The 20,280-nt window shown below is 44.2% G+C and overlaps 1 protein-coding gene across 2 annotated transcripts in view; it reads right to left on the bottom strand.

Annotated features, from left to right (window-relative positions):
- The window catches only part of Eepd1 (endonuclease/exonuclease/phosphatase family domain containing 1), a 105,820-nt gene that overhangs the window by 82,841 nt on the left and 2,699 nt on the right, over window positions 1-20,280 (bottom strand). The gene's annotated exons all lie outside the window — the stretch shown is intronic.

The following is a 20,280-nucleotide window of genomic DNA, read 5'->3' on the forward strand; positions in this document are numbered from 1 at the left end:
ATTGGCTGGTGTCTACCCAGCATCTCTTAATGCATTAATAAGTATATATAAATACATATTTTAATTTTCTCTCCCTTTCTTATACAAAAATGTGCATATGATATGTATTGCTCTATACCTTGCCTTTTCCAGTGAATGATTCAGAATAGGGACCTTTCCATATGACCTTCTCTTTCCCTTCCATCACAGATATAGTGTTCCTGTGTGGATAGCCCATGATTTGTTTGGAGGACACACAAACTTTCTATAAACAATACTGCAAAATTGTAACTTTACCCACACTTGTTTGTAAGATAAATTACCTGAAGTGTATTATAAATTTTAATTTTCCCCCATGAACTCGGGCAAATGAAAGTTTTGGGAAGCCTTATTATTTTTTGTTTGCTGGTAGCAGCAGTAGAGAACAAATAACAGATGAGGCACAGTTATCCTGTCATCTGCCCTTTCTCTTCCTCCTCCTGACAAAGATTTGAAGAAAGAACAAATGAGCATATGGGATATAAAAGTAAATGCATTTGACAATTCGATGAAGAAGGAAGCCTGAAGCTGCATTTAACCCATTGCTTCATGGCTCTGAGGTCCTGGGGTTACCAAGACAAAATCTGGATATTTCCTAACTCTGTTGCCATATTTGTCTCCCACACATTTATATCCTCATTTATTCCCATTTTTCCTCTAAATGAGGGGGGTAACAGGTGAGAGCAGATGAGGTGCTTCTCATTCTAGCTGCCCTCAACTTGCAAAATCAACTCAAAGCTTTTCTTAATGCCTGGTATATGTCAAGATGTGCTAAATGTTAAGGTGCAAACATGTAATTGCTCATCCTGAGCAGCCTCCAAAGAACCTGAGCCCAGGATGGGCGGTGGTTGGATTCGATTCCTTCCACAAGGAGGGAGTGGAAGCCAGGAGGGGCCACCTGATGGCCCAGCCCTCTAAGTGTTGATGGGTGCTGAGGCATGCAGGGGAATTAAGGCAGAGGGGTGAGTCAGGTAGAGTATTTGAGGCATGGGCTAGGGATTTCAGAATAAAAAGGGAAGACGGACAGGAGGCTGCTAACCAACTGGTGGGCAGCGTAGAGGATCTTCACAATTCTGCCTGCACCAGTATCCTAGGGACTTTGTCAAATATCCACTTATGGAGGTGTGATCCAGGAGGCCTTGGGTAGACTCAGGAATGGGCACCCAGAAAGTCTGCCAGGGAATCTTTCTGCAGAGTATTCAGCCTGACTTTAGAAGTGCTCTTGAAGGCAATGGAGGCATGCAGTCAGAAGGTCCATGACACTCGGGCTAGCAGGGGGCAGGAGCTGGACCCAGGAGCTGTGTGAGGGTGCCCTGCTGCACGAGTTCAGGTAGGGAGTGGGTTTGTAGAGAAGAAGGTGGATTTGGGGTGGAAATGAGCAGACTCAGGACTGATGCCACTGTTCCTGGGGAACATAGCAGGGAAGAAGCCTGACAGGTCCAGGATCAGGGACAACTTGCCAGAGGAAGGGATTTTAACTTGGGATCTGAACATGAGGGGACATCAGTGAGGCGGCCAGGAGGACACATGCAGGCTCCCAAAATACATGGCCAAGTGTTCTAAGGAGTGGACACACCCAAACATCCCAAGGCTGGCCTAGAGCCTTGATCCATGCCCCGACACTCACATCTGTATGTGTGCTGAGCATGCCTTACAAAAGGGTCTCCTGGGCTCTTCCTGGGTCCAGAACAAGCTACAGCTGTGGATACAGTCAGGGTCCCCAGTATGGTGCAGCAAGGCTAGTGAGGAACATGGCAGCCCTTATTTCTAAGAAAGAGGGTAAGGGGTGAGCTGCAGTCTTTTCCTTCACTGTCGCCTACAATATGGAATGAGAAAGTATGCAGGATACAGAGGGGATAGGAAGACAGTTGCCACCTCGTCCTCTGCCTTCTCTGCCCACCTCAAGTGAGCGAAGTTGAAAGGTACAACAGGGTGGGACACTGGGTACTGATGAAGACAAAGGGGGAATCAGATAAGAGATTGCAATGCCTGCTATGCAGAAACGGTTACCCCCTTCCCTCCTCCTCATGGCATGTGGTTGTTCTCAACATCCAGCACCCTGTCAGTTACCCAAACCTTTATGAATTTATTTTTGGTGGAGAAAGTCTTTGTGGAGTCTTTCCTATTGCTCTACAATTCCAATAACCAAGTCCCTTAGTCCACTCTCAGACATGGCTCACTTGGCTGGGAGAAGGTCTGCTCAACTTGCTGCCTGCAGCATCCAACAGAAGCTCTGTGGATGCCCTGTGGACCCACAGGGGACTCTAGGCCAGCGAAGAGGCATCTCAGGCAGAAGCTCCTCCAGCAATAGTGCTTCAGAAACAGGGCTGAATGCCACTGGGAGAGGCTGAGTGCCAGTCCCTTTTTGTCCTGACCACCCTTACTTCTGTCTAGGTGCACTGTGCTCATTTCAGACTTACTTTTGTGGGGTGAGGGGTGATATAGGGTCTTGCTATGTAGCCCAGGATGGCCTCAAACTTGCAATCCTCCTCCCTCAGTCTCCCGAGTGAGATTATAGGTGTGCACCACCACACCTGGCTTGCATTTTGCAATTGTACCTATAATTTCTTGGAGGAAAATCTGCTGATTTTTAAAGTCTGCCATCCATTGTGTGCAGATAAGTTTTATTAATCATAATAAGTAATCACTATCGTGTTCTCAATTTTAAACCAGTGCATTACTACCCAACCATCCCTATGGCATTTGAGCATGCAGGAATATGGTATGTACTGCATTTTGAGAAGTTATGTGGAAGGGTAATGTAATATTAGGCACACCGTAAAACACAACTGAATAAAAAGTGTTTAAGGATGAAATAAAAAACACAGCAGTCCCCTTTGGCCCAGAAGTTATGGAGAGGTTGGGAGATGCCCACTAGCAGGCAGGGAGGTAAACCCTAATGTGTATCGATCACATTAGAACTGGAACATTCAAGTGTATTTGTAAAACACAAGTATGGAAAGAACAAAGGCAGCCTGCATATGAAAATTTGGTTTGGTGGTTAATAGCCGGTTCCTGGGTAGTCTCTTACATGCAAAGAACACATTTCTAAGGTGGGGCTGTGAGATCCCACAGATGAGAGGCAGAAAGAACTTCCCTATGGTGAGTACCATCCCTAATACGAAGGCCATTATCCCTTTTCTACTTAAAGCTCAACCTCTGGAAGTCAAAAGGGAACATTTTCCTTAAACAAAGATCCAGCAAAAAGGGCTGTAGCCTTTCACTTCCTAAGCAAACAGAACACGCCCTGGAATTAGCGCCTCTCTTGGGGCAGCTGAAAGAGGAAGGCAACTCATCGCTTCAGGGAGGTTCACCTTCAGGTTGCTAAGGAGGCACCAGGCTCAGGTGGAGAATGTGACTGATTAGAGAACTTGGGATGGTGGTACAAAACGCAGGGGTCTAACGGGCTCCCCGCTGACTTCCCAGGAGCCACCTGATGCTAGCGCCTTAAGGAAGAGCAGGGCTGTCAGGAGAAAGAGAGAGAGAGGATGAAGAACTGGGAGAATTGCTGGCTGGCAATCCTGGCTAAGAGATGGCAGGAGGGTGCTGGAGATGAGGGGACAAAGAAGGGCCAGCCTCCCCTTCTTAGGGAAGTCAGCACAGGGCATCTGGACTTCTGGACTTCCCTAAGAAATGTGGGGACCCACCTGAAGCAATGCTTTCAGAAAGAGGAGGTGTGTCTGTGGTGGGCCCAGCCATAAGTCTACATGTAGAGCCAAGCGTAGGCCAGGGCTAGAGAAGAAAAGTGACCGGTGGTAGTAGTGGTAAGACTAGGAGCTAGGTATGTGGTAAATGCTTTACACTTAATTCTATGATTTGACACAGGGTCTTCTGAGATGGGAACATTATTACCCCCTATTTTCCAGCCCCAGGGGACTTAAATGACTTGTCTTAAATCAGACACTTGTTGTAAGGAATAAAAAACAATGAGACTTCAAGTGGTAGAGTACCCACCTAATAAGTGTGAGGCCCTGAGTTCAAGCCCCAGTACCACCAACCAACCAACCAACCAAAAAACAATGAGACATAAAAACTGCAAAGTTGCTGGAGATATGGCTAGACGTGCCTAGCAAGCATAAGGCCCTGAGTTCAAACCTCAGTATTCTAAAACAGTAACAACAAAAACCCCTACTAGGTTAAGTAAGATGTCATTTTAAGCACACAGCAACAACCCTTTGTGGCTTTAATGAGGTAAAATGTATATAGAATACACCCATTGCAAGCATGTAAATCAATGATTTTTAGTAACTTCACAGTTGTGCAATCATCACTATAATCATCCCAAACTTCCTTGTGACCATTTGCAGTCGATCCCTGTTCTCAGCTGCAACCCCAACCTCCAACCTGCCTTTTGTCTCTCTAAAAACATATCCAATAACATTTGAAGTCAAAATGTACTGAACCATATTTGGATTTACTATTTTTTCCTTCCACTGAAGACTTTCAAAGTACCTAAAAGCTACCTGGGGAGAAGCAGGCAGCTTTACTTTTAGCTTGTACTACTTCATACCATATGCTATTTTCCACACCTCTTTTCCTCACTGAAAATGATGAATTCTACATTTGGGCATTAGCAATGTATTTTGTATCACATTTATAACAAGATGGTTCTCAAACTGGCGTGGTTCTGCCCCCAGGGGACATTCATGTGGCAATGTATGAAGATGGTTTGTTTTTCACACCTGGGGAAAGGAGTGTGGGGGTCTTTGCGGCATGTAGTGAGCAGAGACCAGGGACTCATTAAACATCCTACAAAACACAGGCCAGCCCCCGCCACAAAAAATGAGCTGCCCCAAAACATCAATAGGATGTGAATCTATAGTCATACCAAAATGAAAAGTTGAACAAAAAGCCAATAGTGCCAAGTAGGTTGAGAGACCCTGCTCTAAAGCATGTCCTTTTTCACATGTGGGAGTGAAGGGCAGTCCCCACGGATTAGTTAACTATTTTTGATCTTAAGACTGGATTTGTGACTGGGTGCCAGTGGCTCACACCTGTAATCCTAGCTACTCAGGAGGCAGAGATCAGGAGGATTGTGGTTTGAAGCCAGCCTGGGCAAATAGTTCTGTGAGACCCTATTTAAAAAACAAAAACCATCACAAAAAAGGACTGGTGGAGTGGCTCAAGGTGTAGGCCCTGAGTTCAACCCCTAGTACCTCAAAAAAGAAAGAAAGAAAGAAAGAAAGAATGGATTTGTGTTTTGAAGATGACTCAGTGACACCTGGGCTCTCTTTGATCCAAATGTCTACATTTGGGCAGATCTGTAAACATTCACCCTGCAAAAGCAAGCAGCAGTTAAAAAAAAGTCAGCATCTTGGAGCACATGAACAGCCCATGGAGGGTCTAATGAAGAACTGGCAGTAAACACAGCCCTGTGATTTTCCAGGGGCGATGGCAGAGAACAAGACCTGCCAATGGGTAGGGAAGCCAATTCAGGTAACAAAACATCTGAGACAGTAGATTTTATCTGTGCTTTATGTACCGTGTTTCCCCCATCCCCCTCAGGCCCAACCCAGAATGGCATCATTTCATCAGCTTCACATGTGCTTCCCCATAGATTTCATTTAAGGAAAGGCTTCCTTGGTTAAAGGGCTTTTAATGCACATTTGAGGGTGTACGCATCATGCTTCTTGCAAGAAACGAACCAATGCTGGCTGACTGAAATAGAAAAATACTTCATTAAAAGCATACTGAGGAGCTTAGGGAAAGTATTCAGGAACAAGAAGCCAAGCGTACTCCAGAACACCTCACTCAAGATGCTGCAGCCTCGGGAGCCAACAGTGCCAGTCCTGGGCACCACTCCCTGCCACCGGCCACATAGTCTCTGGGATGCCAAGGGCTTGATTCTGTGCAGACTGTTTCCACAGCCAGGTTGAGCTCTTCAGCGTCTCTGTGCTTTAGGTGGCATTGATCCTCAGTAGGGCATCAGAATGGCTACACCAAACTGCAGAGGCCTGGTTTTCACTGCAAAGGATGCTGGGAAAAGTGAGCTTTGCATGAGAGCTTCCCCAGTGGGTGATGAATTCTGCTGCCCATTTAGTCTCATAAAGAAGGAAAATTCCCAAAGAAAGACATTTAAAAGAATAACAATGAGACAGAATGACAGAGTCCCCAAGAAAGTGAAAGGCATTGCCAACAGTGGGAAAAGGGGCCCAAGTATTATTTAAAACTTTTCAAGTATTTTAAACTTTTCATATAAAAACTAAAAGGGTCCACCAGAACACTAAAAGTGAGCTTCACACTTTGGCCTTGAACTATATAAAAGACCAAGGTCACATCACCTGGCTCTGATCACCAGGTCATTTGGAAACTGGTGAGAATAAAAGACATTTCTAATTTTCACCTGGGTTGCTTTTAGATTAAATCAGATGCAAGGTACCATTGGGCTCGGCCAAAACTAACTACAGAGAAGGCTTACAAATAATTAGTCAGAAGGCAGTGTACAGCCAGCTGTATACAGGTCTTCCCAACCATACCTACTCACTGAGAAAGTAGAAGAAGCAAAGATGCAATTAACAGTAAAGATAAAGATCTATTCTAAAAGATGGGTATATTTATAACTTACACATACCCAGACACTCTGTGGGCAGAGACACGTACAAACATATGTCTATGGTCAGACACATATGAATCCATGGACACATGAGAAGCAAAAAAGATTTATAAAAACAAGACTCAATCAATGACGCTTGAACTGTGAAAGATAATTCCAAGGTCATTGATCTCTATTCTGACCTGTAATAGAGTGACCTGCTATTAGAACTGTTCTGCACAAATAAAATTAGTTTTAAATTTAAACACTTATAATTTAGAGTCACTACTTTTTGGAGGGGTTGTTTTAAACTGACAAAGTATATTTTGGCTTTTCTGCTGCATCCACTTATTTTTGTACATCACTCCTGCAAGAATATACCTGTGCAATCTGAGGATGAGAGCACAGCCCCAAACCAATTTATGCTCTAAAAATATGAAGCATATGGAAAGGTAAAATGAGCTAAAATGAATCAGGGTGATATTATGATGTGAGGCTGAAAGAGACTGACCTGAGCTCTCCAAATATATGAGACAAGCTCTATTTCTAACTAGGAGAGGGTTAGAGAAATGGCCTAATTTACAAATAAAGTGGTAATAATGGTATGAATGTGTCCAAGTTCACGTGTTAGAAACATTAGCCCAGTAAAATGGGCTAATAGGGCTTTGCCCTCACTAATGGATTAATGTCATCATGGGAGTGGGTTAGTTATGGAGAGAGTGAGTTTATTACAAAACCAAGTTCATCTCTCTCTACTCTTGCTTTTACCTTTTCTGCCTTTCAACCTTGGATGACGCAGCACAAAGCCATGCTAGATGCTGGTGCCATGTTTTTGAACATCCCAGCCTCCAAAACCAGGAGCCAAACAAAATTCTGTTTATTCTTTCTTTACTTTTTATTTTTATTCATTTTATATTTTTTGCAGTACTAGGGTTTCAACTCAGGACCTTCACCTTGAGCCACTCCACTTGTCCTTTTTTGTGGTGATTTTTTTTTTTTCTTCAAGATAGGGTCTTGTGAACTATTTGCCCAGGCTGGCTGTGAACTGTGATTCTTATTTCTGCCTTTGGCTCTGTTTATTATTTCTGCTGAGGTATTTCGTTATAGCAGCAGAAGACAGACTAAGACATAAAAATGTATAGGAAGGATAGAAGAGCATTGTGGAAATAAGGATGACTGAACACAAGAACGTATCTCTATGCAGGAGATGGATGGTAAATGTTGTAGAGGCACATGGCGAGCTAACTGCTTCTGACTAAGCGGCATTAGAAGCCAAACCTAACTGGAAATCTTCAGCTCAGAACACTTTTTTAGATTTAAAATACCACATTTGGACTGGTGGAGTGGTTCAAGTGGTAGAGCACCTGCCTAGGAATTGTGACACCCTGAGTTCAAGCCACAGTACTGCCAAAAAAGAAAAACACACCACATTTTCCAGGGATATATCTAAGGGCATACATGTAACACTTTATCCTGGTTATCTACAGGAGGGGGCTAAAGAGAAAAGGCATTTAAAAACTAAAACCGAAGGGAAGTGGAGGCCTGTCACCAGCTGATGACAGAGCCCATGAAGTGAAGAGTGTGATGACTCAGCTTTCCACAGCTGGGGTTGCACGAGAACCAGGAAGTAGACATAGGACGTGCAATTTCATGTGTCTGTCATGGCTTTGGTATGTCTGTCCCGTGGCAGGTGCTCCTCCAGGGGGTTTTCCTGGCCCAAGTCTGAGAGCTGCAGATATCATGATGAAATTTCCAAAGCTCACCTCTCATTGCAAATCCTGGCATACTGTCCATTACATTTTGGCTTCAGATAAAAAGTGCTAATCGTCCATCCAAAGAACGTAAGTTAAATGAAGAAACTGGAGGACACCAAGTTTCTCTCAAGGTCACTGTTAAAAGCCCAGTCTAACCCAGTGCTAAAGCCAGAATCATAAAGCATGGCAAATAGAGTTCTTGGGCTTCCTCCCCAGGTTGGAGGCTTGTTTCTGTAGGGTGGTGGGCACCTTTTCTTATTATAAAGAATTTATTGTAGGTTGTCCTGGTGTACTGACTCCCTGACTAAGAGGCAAGGAGGAGAGGGAGGGAATATAGGGAGTTAGCACAAGGTTCCTCTTGTATTTATTTCAGCTTGAGGACAGGTTTGATAACAGCCTACCAGATCTGAATAGATACTTCTCCAAAGAAGAGAAATCAATGACTTAATGAACATATGAGAAGATATTAAGAATCACTGATTATTAGGGAGCTGGAATTCAAACCCTGACAACATGCCACTTCACACCCACTAAAAGTAAAAGGACTGTAGTTACTGGTGGAGTGGCTCAAGAGGTAAAGGGCCTGCCTCGCAAGCATGAGGCCCTGAGTTAAAACCCCAGTACTCCCCCTCCAAAAAAAGATAGATGATAACAAGTGTGGTGAGGATATGAAAAAAAACAGGAGCCTTCCTACACTGAAGGAGGGAATGTACAATGGTGCAGACGCTCTGGCAAACAGTCAGACAGCTCTTCAAAATGGTAAACAGAGAATTATCATAGGACCCAGCACCTTCACCCCAGTGAAAGAAATTGGAAAGATATGCCCATATAAAAATGTACACATGAAAGTTCATGGCCATATTCATAATAGCCCAAAAGGATTGGCCATCAACTGGTGAATGTGGTACAGGTATAAACTTTAATATTATCCAGCTATCAAGACAGGGAAAAAAAGAAATACTCCTACATGCTATAGCATGGATGAAGCTAAAAATCATTATGAATAGTGAAGGAAATCTGACACAAAAGGCCACACACTGCATAACCCCATTTCTATGGTGTGTCCAGGAGAGGCAGGTCCACAGAGATAGAAAGTAGGCTGGTGGCTATGAGAAGTGACTGATGAAAATATAATAGTTGCCCAGTATTGTGAATATACTAAAACCACTGAATTTTTTCCTTCTGGCATGAGTTATGTGGCATAGTAATCATACTTCAATTAACAGGAAGAAATCCAGCCCTTTAAAATAGATCTTTTCTGGGGGTGGATACCAGTGGGAACAGGGTGGACATAGGGAAAGGGTGAATGAGGGTGAATATGGTGATGTATTTTGTATTCATATATGAAAAGAATGAAACCTGTCAAAATTGTTCTAAGAATGGGGTAAGGGGGAAGAAGGAGAACAATGGTGGGGGTAAATCTAACTAAGATATATTGTAAGCACATATGTAGATATCACAATGTATCCCCCTATACAGCTATTATATGCTAGTTAAAAAAAGAAAAGAAAAAAAATCCAGCCTTCTCATGGTCCAGCATTCCTGACCTCACTAGATGAGAGAAGTGGATGATTTTCCTGAGTGCTGGCTGAGAACCACTGCAGAGACAGGGTCCTTTCCCTAGTACTTTGTCTCTTCATACTGTCTTGTTATAGAACTGTTGGATCCCTCCCCCTTTTTCTCAATATTGGAGATTGCCCTGGCTCATGCTAGCCAAACACTCCACCACTTGAGCCACACCCCCAGCCCTTTTGGCTATATTTTTGTTTTGAGACAGGGTCTCACTCACTTTGCGTAGGTTGGCCTTGAACTCTGCTGTTCTCTTGCCTTTGCCTCCCAAAAGCTGAGATTACAGCTATGTACCACCATGCCCAACAAACTGTCTCCTTTCTTGAGCTTCTGCTCCCATCTATAGGCTTATGCATTTGCTACCTCTGTATTGAAAGTGTTTGGTCTGGGGTAAGGCAGCCTGATCCATGCTTACCAACTATGTGACTTCCTGCAAGTGTACTTCAACTCTTTCAGATAAGCTTCCTTGTACATAAAGTGGACGTACTTTACTTACCTCACTAGGGAGATGTGAGGATAAAGTTAGTTAATGAATATAAAATGTTTAACAACAACACTTGGGGTAAAGTAAATACTCAATAATCGTGAGCCAGCATATGCTCCTTCCACAAATGCCTGAGTGCGACGGTACTGAGACTGTGCCAACTGTGCTCAGCTGCTGCCCTTACGAAACCTTCAGTCCAGAAGGGCTGAGTGACTGTTGTGGTGGAGCAATCCATGTGTACAAGGGAGCCCACGGCTGGGTGCATCATGACAGAAGCCAGGAAAAGTCCCACCTGAGTTGACCTGAGTTGGCTTTGTGGTGGCCACTCTGAAACTCCCCTTCCCAGCACAGTTCTAGAGGACACTAAGTTGTGACCAGCAGACAGGCACTAAATCCCTACCTGAAACTGGTGCTAGGGTTTGGCAAACTCGTGTGTCAACATTACCTGCAGCCAAGGACAAGTGCAAACTTGGCAAACTGGAGGCTGGTGCCTGAGGGTGCAGGTGGGGCACAGGGCTTCAGGTCACCCCTGTACTTTCAGAAGAAAACCCCAGGACTGGAGACTATGAAGGAGAGGTGCTTCAAAGGGCTGGACACTACCTGCTGTGGCCTCGCAAAAAGCTGTCCTCTTGTTAGGGCTAAGTGTTACCTCAGGACCTGGAACGCAGCTTCTCTAGCCTTTACACTCTGACATGAATACCTGGAAACCATCTCTCTGGAAAAAATTTCAGAGGAGCACATTCCCATAGATGGCCAAGAAGGAACCCTTTGGGTAGTTTTTCCTAAATCAATCTTGTGACGGGCTGAATGGCATCTCCTCAAAGTCCTAACTCCCAGTACCTTAGGATGTGAATGCATTTAGAGACTCAGTCTTGAAAGAGGTAAGGTAAAATTGGGGTATTAGAATGGCCCTAATCCAATAGAACTCCTGTCTTCATAAGAGAAATGTGCTCTCATTATGTAGCCCAGGCTGACCTTGATCTCACAATCCTTCTGCCTTGACCTCCTGAGTGCCAGGATTGCAGGTGTGCCTTCCCACACCTGATTTTCATAAGAGTAAATGTGGATGCAGACAGGTAAGGGAAAGACCATGTGAAGACACAGGGAGACAACAGTCACCTACAAGCCAGACAGATGGGCCTCAGAAAATGCCAAATAATCTTGCACTTCTGGCCTCCAGAATAGAGACAATATATTTCTGTCGATTAAGCCACCAGGCTGTGGTAATTTGTTATGGCAGCTGTGGCAAACTAATACACATAGTATCTACAGGAACAATCTTTCTTCCTTCTCAGAATTCAAGTAGAATTCTGGTAGAAATAGTGGTCATTTTCCCTTAGTGGAAAAAGCCTCAGGGTTGGAAGGGACTTTTGTAGCTTGGAAGAAATACACACATTTAAGTATGTACCCTTTACCAACAGAATCAATCAATCAAAATGCCATGACTGTTTTGATGAACATACTGTATTTAAAATCGGGTATTCCGGACTGGGGGTGTAGCTCAAGTGGTAGAGCACCTGCCTAGCATGCTCAAAGCCCTGAGTTCAAACCCCAGTACTGCCAAAATTTTTAAAAAATTAATATAAAATCAGAAGTTACAGATAATTTTGCAATCATCTAGTTTATTTCTGTGCCTTGATTTGATTGACTAATGACAAGAAATTCCTGATTTTCATAGATAACTTGCTGCAAACGGTAACGTTTTAAACCATCATCTTGTAATCTTAGATGCTCTTCAATTCAATTTACCCCAAAGTTTGAAAGGTTAAAACAACTCTTAATTCTAAGTTGAAGCTCTAACAACTACTTGCATTTTTATTATAAATGTGGGAAGCACCAAGTCTAACCCAATACAAGACAACAGATTGTCCCTACTTTTACTGGTATTTCACTGCATCAAACACATGCCCTCTGTCATACTCCACGCTTGGAAAGGCATTTTATAAAGCATCTCGTCCAACCCCCCTCCTTAAGTCACTCCTCATTCATGGTTCTTATCAGCCCATCAACACCACCTAAGAAAATGCTGACTTAAGTGTTAAGTCAAAATAAAAGCTCATTACTAGTTTACCTTTTTTTTTATTTTGAAAAGTTGCAAAAAAATTTTTAGAGAGAATTAAGACAATGTAGCAATGAACTCTCCACTTTATAGCTAGTAACACTTTTAAGTCAATCTTTTACAGAAAATAATGGTGGGTCAATAACAACTTGAAATTACTGCCAGGGGCCAGGAAATACTGTCACTAGACTAAACAGATACCTTGGGCACAGAGGCCTCCACTCACGAGACCCACCAGACTGTCCCCTTCCCTTCATAAAATGTGCTGCCTGTGGCACTCTGACTACTTCTGGTTGGGTCAACTGTGCATAGGGGTGTCATATGCCCATCCCAAGTCAACGTGGAGGTCACCCATCTGTTCATGCCTGTTGTACATAGTGCAATGGTCTCTTAAATGTGAGCAAAGAGAGAAGTTGTTTCCCACAAAACAAAAAGGACTGCTTAGAAAGTGCCTATAAAAGCAAGTTGTAAATGAAATTGCTAAACCTAGGTGTGGACAAGAAAACTGTAAGAGACTAAAAAGCCATAAAATGCAGTACCCTGCACCCAGTTTGCTTTGCAAATATCCTTGCTCCACTTCAAAGAAACAAACACTAGAGCAAACACATGTGCTGACATACATGATGATACCTTCACATAGCTGCACAGTTATTTTTGGTTTTTTGGCAGTACCGGGGTTTGAACGCAGGGTCTTAGTAGGCAGGCATTCTATCACTTGAGCCACACTCCTAGCCATTTTTGCTGTAGTTATTTTTTTTTGATAGGATCTTGTGTTTTTGCCCAGGGCCAGCCTTGGACCACAATCCTCCTACCTATTCCTCCTGAGTACTTGGGATTAAAGGTGTATGCTACACCTGGCTTGTTGACCATAGGGTCTCACTAACTTTTTTCCTAGGCTGACCTCAAACTGAGATCCTCCCAACCTCCACCTCCTGAGTAGCTAGGATTGCAGGTGTGCCCCACCACATTTGGCCACATCCATGTACTTATAAAAGAACATGACTGAGGTAACTCAAATAAAGTTGGTTAAGATAGTATCTAGTCTAGTATATGGCTGGTATAAGGAATAAAATATAAATATGCAGAAAAGCATTACTGAACTTAGAGGTGCTTTTGTCATCAACTTGGAGACTAACTGCTTGGTTATAATCTAGGCTCTACAGTTTAGCAGCTGTGTGATTCTGGGTAAAGGTCTAGTTTCCCTGCACCATCCCTTCTGTGTCTGTAAGACGCTGGCAGTAATATGGCCACAGATGACACTGCTTAGAGCTAGGCCTTAGCCATAGCAATTCCAGTGTTAGTTGTTTTTATTCGCAGCAAAAGTACTACATCATGAAGTATTTTGCTGTTTAAACTCTAAGTTTTAAGGAATTACCTTGTTAGAAAACTGACCAGTAAAATGACACGGGATCTGAAGCTGCACAGGCCACATGCCAAGAAAGGAAGGAGCGCAAATCCACTAGCGTTAAGAACAATGCCTCAGGCTACCCATGTTTTCACTTTTTACTCAATTCAGGAAAACAGAACGAAATCATGTGTGTGGGAAAATGGACGGAACTGGTGATCGACATATTAAGTGAAATAAGCCAGACAGAGAAAGACAAGAGTTGAAAGTTTTCTCTCATATGTGGAATCTAGATTTTAAAAGTAATAAAAAAGACACGGAAGTAGAAGGGAGACTATTTGGGGAATGAAAGGGAGCAATGGGCAGAGGAGGGTTCACGACCAAGTAATACACTTGGTATTATGTATTATAAACGTGTACAAAAATGTGATAATGAAACCCATCATTTTATACAATTAAGATACGCCAATAAAAAAGAACCAGAGACTGATAAAAATGTAAGTCAGACTGAATTTTCTTAAAGGAGAACCCATTGAGGGAAAGTTGTCTTTGAATAGGGTGTTGGATCAATATTTCAAAAAGCGACAAGTTCACCTGAGACCTCCCTCTTTAAAAGACACCACACTGAGCTGAGAAAAACAAAGTACCAATTTGACCCTCCTGTTTTGGGGTGAGCAAACAAGGCTGCACAAGCCCAGAACAGTCCAGGGCACAAGACTTCAGAGGCTGCAGCAGGAACAGTGTTCCCTTGGTGGCGCATTCAGTTTCAAGAGTTCACAGGAGTCTCTAGATCAAAACAACTGAAAGCCCAGCTTAACAGCTTAATCAGGTAATGGCTGAACCAAAATAGAATTCTCAGGAAACAAGGACTGGTTAGAAACAAGCAACAGGTCAACATTAGTTAAAGAACTGTAGCCAGTAAGTAAGGTTTCTTTGTACAAGAGTTTGGGAGGCATACAGACTCTTTCAATAACAACATGTGCACTCTGAGGACATCTTCCCAGGGCTCCTAGCCACTGGAGTCCTCATGTTTGGCAGCTGTCAATCAAAATACCACAATCCAAACAGTGGTCAAAGCCAGGACTATGTGCAATCATACAGAACAGGCCTTGGGAGCTGCTAAGATTCCTAAGTATTTGTCAAGGACTTGTCAGGGAGAGCCAGGCATTTTTGTGGCATGTCCTGGATGTTTTGATGTGAGGAGTCATGGGGGTGGAATTTCACCTTGCTGTACTTTACAACACACAGGCAAGGCTGTCTCTGATGAGCAAATCAAATCTGAGTGAACTGCATCACTGTATTTCCCACTGACAGGGTGTCATTAGGGCTTTCTGCAATAGAACCCTTTGCTTTGTAATGAGTGTCTGCATACTAATTCTGGAGCCCGCTGTGTTTCTGTCTGAGTATTAGAGATTATAAGCCTGACAGGAGGGCGAAGCTTAGACCTCCCACTCCTGAATGTGTGTGTGGGAGAAGAAGAACTACTGACTTCCAGCCCCAACTGGTACCACATCCCTGCTGCTCAGACCCAACCTCCCTCCAGGAGCTCCCTCCCAAGCACAGGACTTGGTCCTCCCCTCATCCTCCCCTTGAGGCTGAGGTCTCCACACACCTGCAGAGAGAGCCAACCAGGCTGGTACCCAATCTCTGTGCTCTCAGGCCCCCTAGCAACGTTCACTTCCGCCCTTATACCATGAGTCACCCGGGTAAACACTCACTGAATGCCCATCCCTTCTAGACTAATGAGCTCCCTGACTACAGGCCAGGGTCTCCCTGTGCCTCTGACCTCATCAGGTAGTCAGCACAGAGTAGGTGCTCAATCAACAAGAACTTGAACTGATCTACACGTCTTCTACGAAAAAGTTAGCCATAACCCCCAAGCATGCCCTCGTTCAGAATGTTATTGATATGGTCTTGTCAGATGCCCCATTTGCACAAAGGACAAACTGTGGCCTCTTATTCCACCACTATGGACCCAACACCCACACCTTGCTGGAGTGCAGCAGTCACAGAGGGGAGAGGTGAGGTCAGCAGGCTGGGTTATGTTGACACAGCACAGAAACATGCAAGTCAGTCCCAAGATTTCTTGAACACCTCTGAGCCTGTCTTCTAGGAATCTCAGACCATTTCAAACAAGTCGCTGCTTAATCCTAACACTATCCCAAACACAGGCAAATCTCTCCAGTTTCAACACTAAAGTCCCTCAACTCCACCCACTTCCCCAGGACCCACTCCATGCAAGAAGTCATTTTGTTGGCCTCCGCTTCTAACCGTCTGTGGTCACCTTCTGCAGTTAAAATCAGAGCTGTGGAGGCCCCACCTGATCGGGCACTGCCTCTCTCTGCAGCCCCATCCACCTGTAATCTTGGAACCCTGGCCCTCTGTCTGGACCCAATCCTCACAGGCCTCTGCACTTGCTGGTTCTTCTACGGAGCATTTCCACATGTGGTTCCTTCTCGTCCACTGGCATTCGGCCGAGGCCTCCTTGACCTCCGTCTATGAAAACAGACTTCTTTTCAGCTTGCCTCCGTGGGCCTCGGCATTCTCACACACTGTAGTCACTTATCTGGGTGCTGCCCTGTATGTCTCCCACCAAAAATGGAAGCTCCCTAAGAGCAAGGGACTTGCCTGTTCTCCACTGTATTACCAGAGCCTGACACAGAACCTGGTACCTAGAGAAAGCTCTAAAGAATCAGCTGAATGAATAAATGGATGCTAAATGAATAATAAAGGAATGAACAAAACCTGAGAGAATCAACACTATCAAACCTTCACAGAACCTTGAAATCAGACCCAAAAGGGGCCCACCTTTCTTGAAAAACACAACTTCTTTTCCTTCAGTGAAATAAAGCCTGAGTGGTGCCCACCCTGGGACTTTCCTTCACTCACTCTGTCTTCTCTTACAAATTCATAGCAGTCTTACTGCCTGCCACCTTTCGTTCCGGAAATGACCCAGAACTCCTTGGCTCAGAAAACCAGAACTCTTGCCTTGGAATTGGGCCCAAGGTCTTAGACTCACAGTTGAGGGTTGGGTGGAGGGGCCTTGATACCCTCTGAATTTGCTGTCCATCTGGCGACAACCCCATCCTTTGGAGGAACAAAAGCAGGAAGAGAACAGAGGTCTCCCAAGGCCTAAGACAGTCCCAGGGGTCTATGTGAAGCCCTTGCCCTAAGATCCTGATACCTGGCCAGCCTAAGACCTAAGATAGGGAGGAAACAGTGCGCAGGCCACAGGCTGGCCAGGGTCAGAGGCAGGACACAGAAGGAGGTGAAGTTTGGGAAAAGACCCACCCAGTCCCAGGTTTAAAATGCCTAGCTTCAAATCCTGACTCTGACATCTTCATTTTTGAAGGCCACAAGGAAGCTATTTAATCTCTCTGCACCTCAGTTTCCACAGCTGTCAAAATAGATTTCACAATCTCAACTTTAAGAGGACTGCTGAATATTTTGCCCCAGATGTTATATCTGGCTTTATCCACCTACCCATCAATTTCCCAAGATGAATCAGTTTATTCATATGGGAAAAATTCAACCAGATATCAATCATACTCTGTGACTTAGCCAAAAAATTCTGGGTTTACCAGACTGTTTTGATGCTGAACCATAAAAAGTGAACCACATTTACTTAATTCTGTCAAATAACTGGGCCAAGCTGATTCCTGAATTTAGCTTATACATCTACATAACAGGCATTCAATATGTATTTTTCAATGAATGAATCAAATGACAAGATGGATGGTGTCTGTATTTATTCCAGTAATCAAGTTAGATGAACTAACATCTCTTTTTTTGCCATCAATGTATGTTGCTAGGCACTAACCTACCTTGTGCTTCGATAATGTAGATGGGGAATAAAACAGATTTAAACCATTATAAGGCTAACAATTTTGACACTGTTGTTTCTGATGTAGGTTGTGGAGAAAATAAGCACCTGGGATGTTAAATCTCCTTATATCTTTTGGAGATTATCTGTCAGGTCCTCTGAGGTTTATAGTTTCAGTAACAAATGGATTTTTCTGAACAGAATGATTGTTCAGCAAAAAATAAATGAAAATTAAAGTCTTTATTCCACATGTGGAGTATCACTTCATTTGCAAGGATATTTAGAAGAGCATTCTTCTTTCTGTCTTGCTCCATAAATACTGAACAAGGAAGAACATTGCCTAAGACTGAAGTTTGGCAAAAGAATCTGATGAAACCCGTCAGTTCTGTGCCACCAGCATGGTGTCCCAGAAGGCTCCTGGGGACTCTATAATTATCTAGCTCTGTGCTGTCCTACCTCAGATCTCACATGCAAAACAGATTCTTATAGCTCAGACTTGCCTGTCCACTGAAGCAGCAGCATCTCAGGGCAAGAAAGGACTCCAATTCTCAGTTCATACAGGTTCCCGTCAGCCTCTGCTCAAGCAATCCCGCAGAAAGGAAAGCTAGGAACCAGCCATTCCCTTTGCAAAACTGCCCACAGGTGGTTGTAAAACACCTTTGCAATGGATTTAATTTCTGTGCCTGGCACATGATTTGGCAAGTGCCCTTGATTCAGCACAGTGTGGGATGCCTAACCAAAAGGTGGGCTAAAGGTGCTGTTTACCAAACACAGAAACGCTTGCGAGGAGCATGATCTAAAGGCTGACGATATGGGTCCTCATCCCAGCAGCCACTAATGAGCTATGTTTCCGAGACAAGTCATTTAACTTCTTCGGTTTTAGTTTCCTCACCCAGAGATGGAGAATCATCAATAAAGAGCAAGTGTTACCTACTGTCCAGAGTTGCTGGGGACACGCAATAAACATAAAAGCTGTTAGACAGTTCAAAGGCATATGAAGAAGTCAGGAAACCCTTCTATCCTAAGGGTTCTAGAAAATTAAATCACCCAGAAAATTACCTGCACCCACTGTTGCTCATACTAAATCTGTTTCCTCTTACTAATAAAGGGAGCAACTGGAATGCCAGACACTACTGTGAATCAGGACAGACAGGGAACTCTTGTAGAATGGGTGCAGCCATCTGTCACTGAGGACGAGAGCCACTCTATGACAGCTTTCAGTGCCCTAGGAGAGTCACACAGACGAATGTACCCACCCCAGCACTATAAGGGATCAGGGCCTAAGCCTACGACTACTACATGTTTACCAGACAAAAACAGTGTACTAGAGTGTGCAAAATACCAAATGCATTGTCACCAGGCAGAAGGAACCACCAACCCACAGGACCACTCAGCTGACTAAGTGTGAGAAGACAGTGGAGATGGTGGTCACCTTCCTATCACTTACAGGTACTCCCTTCTATAACCTTACTGGCTCTGAGTGAGCTTCTCCTGAACTCTTGCCTGAAGACAGCAGTTAAATATCTTCCACAAACCATCAACCCTCTAGGAAATCCTAAGAAGAAAAACAGGACAAACCCTAACAACTCCACCCTGGATAAGAGTTGTTAGTGCCCCTCCCCAGTGAGTCCCTAGTGACCCCATCTGCATGCTGCAAAGTGAGGTGAGCATCCTGAGTAACAGGGACTTACAGGCCTGTGTCACCATGTCTGGCTTTCACTGTCCCATTTTCCACCCTCCACATTCGTATGTCCCAGAAGCTGAAGAAGCCCCTCAAGCCCTGGTCACACGGAATTATGGGATTGAACAACTATACAGATGATCAGAACAATCAGAGAGAGTGATGCTTTGCACTAAATCACTGGCCTTGCAAGCCAAAATCCAGTAAGGGGGAGGGCTTTAAAGATAAGCCCAGAGGGATGAAGCTTGGAGCCCGCCCAATACCTAAGACAAGGGCTCTTCAACCTGAGTGTGCATCAGAAGAACCTGCTCTGGAGAGCAAGGTGTGTTAAACACAGGAACCCAGAGTGTCTGGATCAGCTGATGGTACTGATCCAGGGGTCACACTTGAGAGAACACCAACAAAGTAAATGGGCAAGAGCTGACCAGGCCATCATTTCACCAGGCAACTTTAGGTCCCCATTCATCCCCCTCTTCACCCCAATGAGCCTTAAGAAGAAAACTCCTAATAGGAATTACACAGCGGTCTCCCCCACTGCCTTTCCCATCCGTCTGCCCATGCTGCTGAGGGTGAGACCTTGCTGAGTCCAGCTCTCCCATGCACAAGATGACTGTGCAAAGGAGTGAGAAAGGGGAATAGCACCTAAGGGCTCCCCTGGTCCAAGTCTCGGATCCAGTGCATGTTCTTCTCTACTCAGTGACGGGAGCATGCCAGTGGGGCAATGCCAGGGAAACATTGTGACCTGCTTTTCTCCTCACTAATTTGTCCTGATGATCTGTACAGTGCACTGTGATTTCCACCAAGAACTCGCTTCATGTCACCAAACTGCCATCCTGCCAAACTCACCAACTATCCAAGGCAAAATATGCAGCACAGAGCCACAAGCACTGCCCCTCTGGTGGGTGGTAAAGAAAACCCCAAATCAAGATCAGAGGATCTTTTCTTCCCAAAGCTGATGACATTATACTGCACACTATCTTACTAACAGCGGGAGTTCCTGCCACGATATATTGTT

The sequence above is a fragment of the Castor canadensis genome, chromosome 2 (genome assembly GCF_047511655.1).
Source record: "Castor canadensis chromosome 2, mCasCan1.hap1v2, whole genome shotgun sequence".
Classification (NCBI taxonomy): domain Eukaryota; kingdom Metazoa; phylum Chordata; class Mammalia; order Rodentia; family Castoridae; genus Castor; species Castor canadensis.